The sequence below is a fragment of the Scylla paramamosain genome, chromosome 3 (assembly GCF_035594125.1).
Source record: "Scylla paramamosain isolate STU-SP2022 chromosome 3, ASM3559412v1, whole genome shotgun sequence".
In the NCBI taxonomy this organism is placed as follows: domain Eukaryota; kingdom Metazoa; phylum Arthropoda; class Malacostraca; order Decapoda; family Portunidae; genus Scylla; species Scylla paramamosain.
Genome location: NC_087153.1, coordinates 27,020,522 through 27,032,291, shown reverse-complemented (window position 1 = coordinate 27,032,291; position 11,770 = coordinate 27,020,522). Strand labels below are relative to the sequence as shown.

Below are 11,770 nucleotides of genomic sequence, written 5' to 3'. Positions count from 1 at the left end.
TGGTGTGTTAAATGGTATGTGTTGACATGATTAGTTGTCAAATATTTTCTTGTGTTGGTGTGAAGCATTAGTCTGTAAAATACATTTAATATTGATGATATTGCATTTAGTTATCCAAAGAAGTGGAGTGAAATTGTATGTCTGTGTATGTGTGCCCGTGTGTCTGTGCTGTGTGTTGGATGAAACTAGTCCCCCAGGTTAGCTGGACAGCTATCTGCTTTTCTTGGTGTTGCAGTGAGTGGGCAGACATCGAGGAAGACTGGATGTGACAATATGATTTTCTTTATTATTCTGTAGGTCAACAAGCATATGCCTAATGATTTTTTTTTTGCCTTTTTGTTTTATTTATTTGCTGGTGTATAAGGCTGTCGTTTGTCTGAATTTTGGAATGAGCTGCGAACACACCATTGAATGTTTTCTTTTCATTTTCTTTCCACCGTAAGTAAATTTAGGTTAAGCTTAAAGAATATGTCTGATAATAATATTCTGTGAGAGAATATTATGGTGAGACTGGGTGAGGGTGAACATTCTTGTTCCGTTTCCAGCAAACCTGAGCTGTAAATAAATAAATAAATAAATAAATAAGTAAATAAAAACTTGAGATGCTGAATGAGATAATGTTCCAGCATGGAGTTATGGCCAGTGCGGCTGGAACTCGAAACATAAATTTGGAGGCCTGTCGAGGAAGCTTTGCCGTTTGTTTGGCTGCAAGTGGGCCTGACCTGTTAGCTTTGTCACCATTTCTGATTTGCCGGTCCTGTCACCCTGCTTAAACTTGCCAGCCCTACCACCTTGCCTGACCTGTCAGCTTTGTCACCTTGCCATATTTGCCAGATCTATGATATGTTCATTATGATAGACTTAAATTATACATGTTTTATTCGATGTTTACATGTTTACATGAGATGTCTACTTTTTATTCCAGTAGGAAAGAGAGGATTTAGTGAAATTGGCATGCATATATGAGGGAAATTTGTCAACTAAAGGATGATATGCAAAAAGATTTGGTGAGAAAGTTCAAGATGTAAATATTAAGTGAAGATCAGGATGAAGGTGCAGGAGGAGGAGGGATGAAGATTCTAATAAAGTATGAGGAGAAAAAGAAACAAAGTGGTAAAGAATAGATGGTAACTCAGGAATTTGAATTAATGGAAATGGAAATTATGCTGCAGAGAGAGAGAGAGAGAGAGAAAGAGAGAGAGAGAGAGAGAGAGAGAGAGAGAGAGAGAGAGAGAGAGAGAGAGAGAGAGAGAGAGAGAGAGAGAGAGAGAGAGAGAGAGAGAGAGAGAGAGAGAGAGAAAAATATGTTGCAGTGGGAGCAATAATGCAGATAAAAAAAAAATGTTGAGGATGGAGACACAGGCTTGGGCAGGGGTTGAGAAAGAGAAAATCATGGCAGATGCAGAAATTAAAGATGGAAAAAAGTGACGACATGAGAGGCTAATATTGATTGTAGAGTTAATGTCTGAGATTGTTGCTGCGTAAGCAGAACTTTTTTCAGTATTAAAAAAAAAAAAAGTAAATAAAAAACAACTTTGAAAGACTGCCCAGGAAAAAAAAAAGTTTGCCTTATCGGTGCAAATAAGGATTATAGGTGAAACAAGAAAGGAGTATGCAGGTTTATGTGCAGAGTAAGGAGTAAGGTAACTGTTATCAAGTTATGGAGGAACCTGTATTACCAATTGTGAAAGTAGACAGACAGCATCTTAGAAATGTCAAGAAGCAAACTGCTTGCACATATTTAGAGACTGTTAGAGATTCAGTGTACTTTGATTAAATGAATGAAAATGTGAATAACAAGGACTTAGGGCAACCAATGATGTTACAACATTTTAGAAGCAACCTCAAATTAGTGCTGGAGTGTGAGAATATGAAACATGATATAGAGGATATAATGCAAGCAGGGCGAAGAGCTGATCAACTGAAAGTACCTCTGAATTATGTAAAGATGATACAGTAGGTTAGAATTAACCCGCACCATAGATAGGTTTCTTGGAATGGTAATTGGTAATAGATAACTCAAGGGAGGAAATGTGTCATGTACAAAAACCATTTAATTTGAGCAATCGTAAATATCCGAACAAAGATGTGGAATCAGTACTGGAGGTCAAAATATGTAAAGTCAAACAATTCATTCACTTCATCTTCAGTATAGTAATGTAATGTCAGTGATATTTCAAGTCAGACTAAACTTACAATTAGGTGTAATTAATGCTGTGTATGTATTGTAGTTACTACCAAAATGTGCAACCCACGTGAATGCCAACAACACTGTTCAAATGACCCATAAGAACTAGCACTTTTACAGTTTTAAAGTTCAAAGGAACCAGGTTTAATTGTGTCTTAAGAGAAAATTTTGTGAAAATTTATAACCAGATTTATGTATCGACATAAAAGTCTTACCTGTATCATTTCAAACCATTCATTACTAAGTTACAAATAAAGGTGGATGATGGTTCACAGAAAATTGTGATATCAAATGATACTGGAGTCAATCTAAGTGGCAAAACATAAGCAGGTAAGAAAGTTGATATCATTAAGTTTTATTGAAATTGTGATTCCATTGCATTTTGAGTACATTTTATTTATTTATTTATTTATTTATTTATTTATTCATTTAGTGTTAATATAACATGGACACTGGCCAAAGGTAAGAAAAAAATATGAAAAAAAGGCCCACTTATTGCTAGGTGTCAGATAGAATGGTAAAAAAAAAAAAAAACAGAGGATGTGTCTTGTGTGTCACTGAAGAAGGGGGGATATTTTTTTTCACGTAAGATCACTGGCCAAGGAAACAGCAAAAAAAAAAAAAAAAGGGGGGGAAGAAAAATCCCACTGAGGTGCCAGTTCCAGAAGAGATTTCAAAAGGATCATCGAAAATTGAGGGATAAGTTTCTTGAAACCGCCTTCTTGGAAGTTAAAGTCATAGAAAGGAGGAAATACAGACGCAGGCAGGGAGTTCTAGAGTTTACCAGAGAAAGAGATGAATGATTGAGAATACTGGTTAACTCTTGCATTAGAGAGGTAGGGACAGTAGATATGAGAAAAAGAAGAAAGTCTTGTCCAGCGAGGCCGCGGGAAGGAGGGGAGGCATGCAGTTAGCAAGATCAGAAGAGCAGTTAGCATGAAAATAGCGGTAGAAGACAGCAAGAGATGCAACACTGCGGCGATGAGAAAGAGGCTGAAGACAGTCAGTTAGAGGAAAAGCTTTAAGAATTTAAGAGAAAAAGCTTTTGAATCCACCCTGTCTAAAATAACGGTATATGAAGTTCTGATGCAAAAGTATAGGCTTACTAATGATCACGGGTTGGTGAAAATCCAAGTTGTTGTTAGTTGTTGTTCCCATGAAGTGTAAAGAGAAGAACCTGCTCTTGGTAATATTTGGTTGGGACATTTAGGTTTAACTGAGACTTTTGATAGATTAACTGCACAGTTTTATTGGTCTTGTGTGACAAAAAGTGTAACCGAGTTTTTTGGAACTTGTCATACATACCAAATTGTGGCAAACCAAATTGAAGTATTGCAAAACCAACATTGCATCTAATACCTGCAATGAACTAACCTTTCAATAGGATATGTGTAGATATGCTGTAGGTCCTGTACCACAGAACAGGGGCAACCTGTAATTGCTAACTACAATGTACATGTTAACTAAGTTTCCTAAAGCGATTTTATTGAGGGGTGTTCATGCAAAGATGAGTGTAAGGGAACTTTTTTTTATTCTTCTTTTCTCGTAGATGTGTGTTTCCGGAATATATAATCGGATGAGGATAGTAAATCATTCGATTGATTATGGATGGCGAAAATTTGAGATTAATCGAAAGTTGTCAAGTGTCTGCCATCCCCAACCACAAGGGTGCAGAGAAAAGTTTCACCAAATTTTGGTAAAGACCTTAAGAACATATACTGTATGGAGATGGATAAGGGCCTTGCCTTTATTTGTTTGCCTTGCCTTTATTTGCTTTAAAGAGATGTACAGTAATCAATTGGTGTCAGTCCTTTTGAACTGGTATACGGACATTAAGGGACCATTAAGAATGTTATAAAGATAAATGTTTGGATTATGAGAATACACCTAATCTTTTGGAGTAATAAGTACATTTAAAAAGACTAATAAGAGCCAGATTAACTCAGAATAATATATATATAAAAAAAAAACTTAAACTGACATGAAGAGAAGATACAGTCAGAAAACAAGAGAAAGGAACTTTTATCCAGGTGATAAGACGTTAGTCCTACTCACACTGCAAGGTAATTCTTTGAATGCGAATTACTTTGGTCAATGGATAATCGAAAAGTGGATTGGTGATGTAAATTACTGGGTTAAAGCTCCAGGTACGCGTAAAGAAATTCAGCAAAGCCATGTCAGCATGCTAAAACTATACCATGATGGAGAAAAAAAGTTAGATGCAAATGATGGTAATGTAAACTGTGGAAATGCTGTGAAATCGGAGAAGGAATATATAAAATAAGATGATAATTTACTTAGATATGAGAGACAAAAAATGAAAAATTCATTTGTATTAAATCATTTGGATAAAAAAAAAGTTAAATAAACTGAGGCATTAGTGTAAGGAGGAGAAAGACGAGATAAAATGTGTCAAAAGTCTAAATCATTGCCTCTGATGCCCTACGTAGAACTACTGTGATTGCACATGATGCAGAGGTACATAATGTATCAACACTCAGCAAAACCCATACAAAACGATACCACAGAAGAAAAAAATAATGAAACGGGAAATAAATTGTATGAAAAGAATTATTAGAATAAGCACACTGACAGTCCACAGAGTTCACCCTGTGTGTGTTTGTGTCTAAGTCTGGAGGGGTATAGACTTTGCGTTGAATACAGAGAGGTAAATGCCGTAACTAAAAGTGAATCGAATCTTTTTCTCCAGACTGACGACTGTATGGGTCATTTGGGTATTGCCAATCACGTAGGTAAAATTAATTTAGTCAAAGGTGTTTGATAGGTGGGACTGACCGAATGAATTAAAGGAATTGTCGATACTTGTAAGAATGGACGGACTGTACCGATATAAAGTGTTCCATCTGGGGTGAATTGCTTTCAGAGACTGGTGAATGAGAGGTTAAAGAGAGTGAAGCGTTGTATATATATGTCTGAATTTTAGAATGAGTTCTGGGCATATAGTGGATTCTTTTGGTTTTCGTTTTGAGGATCTGCCGGTCGTCACTCCGTAAAATTTCCTACTGTATATAAATCAATTTAAGCTTAAAGAAGAATGCGTTTAATCTGCCTAACGTAAGAAAATACTATGAAGTAAATGAGACCGTGAAAAAGAAGAAGAAAAAAAAAAAATAGGCCATATACAGATATACCAAAATGAGATAATCCTGCTGCATGGAATTGTGGTGAGTGTTGCTAGAGCACGGAAATGAAAAGCAGACATTCTAAGTCGGGAATGTTCTCTGAATCAAATGATTTTATCGCAGTAGTTTAAAAGTTACAGGATATTTAAATACGAAAGAACATCAGTGGCAAGCAGCTGCAAATGTGCCGTCCAGCAACGCCCAAATAATCGCTATTGCTATATGAATTGCGTTATGTTTTAACTATTAGTTGTTATAACGATACACTGCGTTCTTGAACTTAATTTAATTTTTATTTATAAAAATCTTAATGTGTAATCAAGCAACATTGTCATGATACCAACCCCTACCATTGCCGCCCTCCCTCCCTAACTCTCTTCTGCCAGTTCTTAATGATTTCATATTTAAATGTCCTGTAACTTCTAAACGATGCTGCTACAATAATATGACCACAGAATATTTCCGACTTAGAATCACTTGGTCTTTCATTTTTGAGAATATGTGACTTTCGTCACGGGACACTATATATATATATATATATATATATATATATATATATATATATATATATATATATATATATATATATATATATATATATATATATATATATATATATATATATATATATATATATATGGCAGAATCCTGGTCTCCAAAATGTAAGTTCACTTCTCACACCCAGTTTCTACTATAGGTACTTCGCTCTGAGAAAAGTTACGACTCCTGACAGTTGCTATCCCTCCCAAGAAACGGATCTTGTTGCTGCGCCCAAACCTGGCAAAACCACTTGTACAGAGAAACTGTACAAGTAAGATTTTTTTTTGTATCTCCATTTTGCCTTTTGCAAATTATTTTCATTACCATTATATTTTCAGTACCGTTGTGTTTTAGCATCCAGTTTTCCGCTAATATATTTTTTTTTTTTTAAATGACACTACGGATAAATATTCCGCATCAGTGAAACACGTACGTAATGATCACAAGAAAATACCTCCTCCGTGATGCTGAGCTCCCGTATGAATTTCAGTTGGGGATTGATGGTTGAATCTGTGCCCTGCGGGATGTGGGTTTTTACATCTGGGAGGAAAGACTCAGTACTACCACCACACAGCACATCTCACTCACTACTCACTTAACATCATGTTCCACCAGTTGCATTACACTCACCACTCCCTGCACGCTACGCCTCACTTTCTACCCACACTTATATCTACAACGCACAGTACACCGACACTACACCATTCACCACAACTCCACACCTTATTCATAGCTCACCACATTTCATCCCTAGCCACATGCATGTGAAGAACGCACACCACACTGCCACACCTCGCTCAGAATTCAGTACAACTGCACACACCACCACACACTATGATTATGTTCACTATCCCAGTTCTATCTTACCTGCCACGGCTTCACCAAACCTGTCCTCATGTGCCGCCCGCTTCTCCTCTGATACATCTGCACGCAATTTCTTATTTATTTTTTATTTTTTATTTTTTTACACTTGATAACAGGGGGAAAACACACAACGAAAAGAAAAAAAAATGCAACTTTCAATCAGTGCTCTCTCTCTCTCTCTCTCTCTCTCTCTCTCTCTCTCTCTCTCTCTCTCTCTCTCTCTCTCTCTCTCTCTCTCTCTCTCTCTCTCTCTCTCTCTCTCTCTCTCTCTCTCTCGATAACCTAAATTTTGAAAGACAATCTGAGCATACTAAATAATTATTTTGTTACAGTAAAACTCCTCATTTAAAAGTTATGTCATATATTCAGTGTAAAAACATCACGTAAGACCACAATGATAGAACACATAACACTGTCCTCGAAAGACAATACTAGAAATAAAGATTAGATGCCAATCAGAACAAAGTGACGACAAACTTTTACCTAGGCATCGAACACTATGTACAAGACGCAAGAAAACTTTGATCTGTTTGCGCTTTGTAGACATCGCAGACTTTATAAATAAATGAAGGTAATATTAAAAATATACATGGGATTATCATTATCAGCAGCAGCAGCCTTTACGATTCTTCTTTATGACAAAGGTCAGCTGGTAGTCTATTTCAGGGTATCCCAGCAAAAGGTACTTCATCTCTCCATAATTTACTGTCTTATGTTTTCTTTTGCCATCCTAAATTTAACCAGTCTGTTATTCTAATTGCCATCTATTGTCTGCTCAGTGCATGAAGTGTCCTACACATGTTCATTACTTTATAATTTTTTTTTATTTACACAAGTTTTCATCTTTAGTATTTGGTATATATATATATATATATATATATATATATATATATATATATATATATATATATATATATATATATATATATATATATATATATATATATATATATATATATATATATATATAAAGCAGGCAGGTCTCATCATGCACCCAACAGATAATGCGTATATTGGTTACACCAGCTAAGAAATGGGAACAACAATCTACATCTTCGACTTGTACGGGAATTTACATGGAGGAAGGGTATCTAGTGTACGTGTGTAAATCCATGGTCTCTTAAGTCTCTTAGGTTTGCTATATGGCACCAATTAAGAGACAGGGCACTATAGTTTGCACTCTCGTTCTGCCTCTTTGAGTTACGGAGGCAGGACACGAGTTTATACTTTATAACCGAAAGAACTATAATGTGAAAGTGTGGAAATCATGAAGGCAAGGAGCTGCCAGACAGTACAACATGCATGCCACACGTTTAAAACTCGTCTCGACCTTCACCGCCCTGATTCAGTTATATTCAATTAACTGGAAATGAACATCTGCATTGAATGACGAGCAAATGAAACTGACAAGTATTATACGAATTATTATGAGAAAAGAGGAGCCAGGGTCTCAGAAACCCAACTCATCCCGAGCATGAGCATCAACAGTAAGACTTGGTCTGTTACTCCAACTCGATCTAAGAGACTCGTCCTTGCTTCGCTACTTTATCTTCTCTGACGCTTTATTGGGAGATGAGGGACATGGATATGGGTGGAGATAAGTGAACCACAGGACTACAATTACAACAATAATAATGCAAGTTCAGCCATTATTCTCTACTGATTGCATTCATAAATTGTTTAGAGTTGCATGGCCAAGCTCTCTCTTTCTCTCTCTCTCTCTCTCTCTCTCTCTCTCTCTCTCTCTCTCTCTCTCTCTCTCTCTCTCTCTCTCTCTCTCTCTCTCTCTCTCTCTCTCTCCATTTATCATTTTCGTGCAGTTTGAAAACGAAGGCGTGAAAATTCCGGCGAGTCTTCGTTCCGGATTAACTTGATCATACCCTGACAAACACAGCTGGGTAATGATATTATGAGCCGAAAGGCAACCACGTAATTCTTTATAAAACTACAATGGAGGCAAAATGTTCGGAAGGCGCGATGCCGAACGCATGGAAAGGACTTCCGTACCCTTACTGTTCATCCTCCAGCACGGCCTAATATTACTTTCCATCCACCATCCTACATCCTCCATCTGCCATGCAATCAGCACCAAAGTGGTGATGGATCTTGTCCGGGATACAAAGTAAATGATATTTTTAATGTATAATAGTGGAAGGAACTAGTACATTAAACCTTGACGTTCTACTCCCTCTTATTACACTTGGCAGGTGGAAAAGTAGAGCATGCTTAAAATCAAATGCTATCGGCAACGGGGTGGCGTTTCCCTGAGCCGGTGACCACAACGGCGGCGCGGAGACATTCATCAGGATCGGGAGTCCCTTGAGAGTAGGGCTCAAACTGCAATCAGCGTCCCTGTCATTAGAATTTTTCCTCCCTACTTATTTCTCACTTCTGAACGTCCCCCCACACTCTCACATACTGGCTGTGCGTATCCCTCTCCACCCGGTGTTGGGTTGTAGGAACACCTCTGGTTTTCCGTCCATGGCTTGTCACTCTTTACCTTTCTCTCTGTCGGCATTATTGCTTGGCACGCCGAAATGATGGTGATAGTGGTCTTAGCCACGGTCGGTCCCTGCTCGCCGTGACTGATCATCACGTGGCGGTCCAGTGGTCACTTTTCAGGCCGTCGACGCCCACGCACGCGAGCGACAGATAGATTAAGTGTATTTGTACGCGATTGTATGTCCTATAGAGAAATAAGAAAATAATATTGAACAAGATAGAATATCTCTGCTCTTCAACATTTATAGTAAACATATAAGGCAAGTAGCATATAGTATCTTATAAATTCACAGCAAAATCTAAGTTTCCTACAACTGTGTTAACCGGTACTATTTGTAGGGTTTTCTTATTTCTAATGTATCCTAAGGTAATAGATGAAGAGTGTGGTTTACTCTACTTGGCCCCAACTCTACACATGTAACACGACAAGAACGCTAACTGCACACTCCACCACAGACCGGAATTCTGTGAGTGGCCACACCTTGCACCAGGCGGAGAGGTAATGCCGCCAATATGCACCACATAAAAGGGTCGACTCCACCGCGTTGGACATCACCCTTAGTGAGGAAACAGTTGTCAGACACTGCCAGTCACTATCGGAGTTCCAAAGACACTGCACCACCAACAGGAAGGCATTGGGTGGTCGGGATCAGTCAGCCGCCACTAAAAGGGAACACCTGCTGACCCCGACGTTGTTGTGAAGGGACCGTGACAGCACCACAGGACACTGCTAAGGCTCTGCACACACTACACCATCAGGAAGAGTGAGGTGATCACCATGTAGCAAAGGAGTGCAGAGTCAGCCACCTTCGAGCCTGTCAAACAAGAACAAAAAACACATTGTACAAAAAAATACGAAACATATATAAATATATATATATATATATATATATATATATATATATATATATATATATATATATATATATATATATATATATATATATATATATATATATATATATATATATATATTATTCACAACAATAATGAGGCAGGCACATATCAAGCTGTCGAACACGTGTTTCAGTTGGTTATATATATATATATATATATATATATATATATATATATATATATATATATATATATATATATATATATATATATATATATATATAGAGAGAGAGAGAGAGAGAGAGAGAGAGAGAGAGAGAGAGAGAGAGAGAGAGAGAGAGAGAGAGAGAGAGAGAGAGAGAGAGAGAGAGAGAGAGAGAGAGAGAGAAATACAACGAAAACCAATCTTTAGTGTTTGTGCTATTATTATTACTATTACTGTTATCATTATTATTGTTCTGCTGCTTCTTGTTGTTAATCAATTATTTTGTTTTATATATATATATATATATATATATATATATATATATATATATATATATATATATATATATATATATATATATATATATATATATAACAAATCAATTATTTTGTTATATATATATGTATATATATATATATATATATATATATATATATATATATATATATATATATATATATATATATATATATATATATATATATATATATATATATAATATATATATATATATATATATATATATATATATATATATATATATATATATATATATATATATATATATATATATATATATATATATATATATATATATATATATATATATATATATATATATATATATATATATATATATATATATATATATATATATATATATATATATATATATATATATATAACAAAATAATTGATTAACAACAAGAAGCAGCAGAACAATAATAATGATAACAGTAATAGTAATAATAATAGCACAAACACTAAAGATTGGTTTTCGTTGTATTTCTCTATAACGAAGAACGAAAATCGATTCTGCAACACATAATATATATATATATATATATATATATATATATATATATATATATATATATATATATATATATATATATATATATATATATATATATATATATATATATATATCAGAACAAAGAACAACAAAGAACAAAGAACACATCTGTTGTTTAGTTCTGTTGTTGTTCTTTGTTTGGTACCTTCTGATCAGCAATCACACGCCACACAGACACACAAATTGGTGTCTCTTGATCTCCCTCTAGGTGGCCCGTACAAGACTAACAAGACGGCGATAACCGCCTAAAATTTCATCTAAAGTCTGCCTGGGAAGTGCCTGAATTTGGCAGCGAAGATGTTTGTTTATGGAGGAAATAACATTTATCTCAAATTTACTAATTACGATGATAATAATAAAATAGTACTGATAAATAATGATCGTATATTATGGTCATAACACTCATCTCTCTCTCTCTCTCTCTCTCTCTCTCTCTCTCTCTCTCTCTCTCTCTCTCTCTCTCTCTCTCTCGCTTTCTCTCTCTCTCTTTCTCTCTCTCGAATGTTCAACACCCCACCATCTTGCTGATCCCATCTCGTCCCTTATAGCAACAAGACCCCACATGTTGGGCAATGGGAACATTTGCTCCAGCTGCGGACTTTTGCCCGCTCATGTCTAGCCATCTACCTAGCTCT

The 11,770-nt window shown here is 35.8% G+C and overlaps 1 long non-coding RNA gene across 1 annotated transcript in view; it reads right to left on the bottom strand.

Moving 5' to 3' along the window:
• Positions 1 to 8,434: 8,434 nt before the first annotated feature.
• The window catches only part of LOC135093188 (uncharacterized), a 54,618-nt gene continuing 51,282 nt past the window's right edge, over positions 8,435 to 11,770 (bottom strand). The window contains exon 2 of the long non-coding RNA XR_010263256.1: positions 8,435 to 10,052. This is a non-coding gene — a long non-coding RNA (uncharacterized LOC135093188). The remainder of the gene's footprint in view (positions 10,053 to 11,770) is intronic.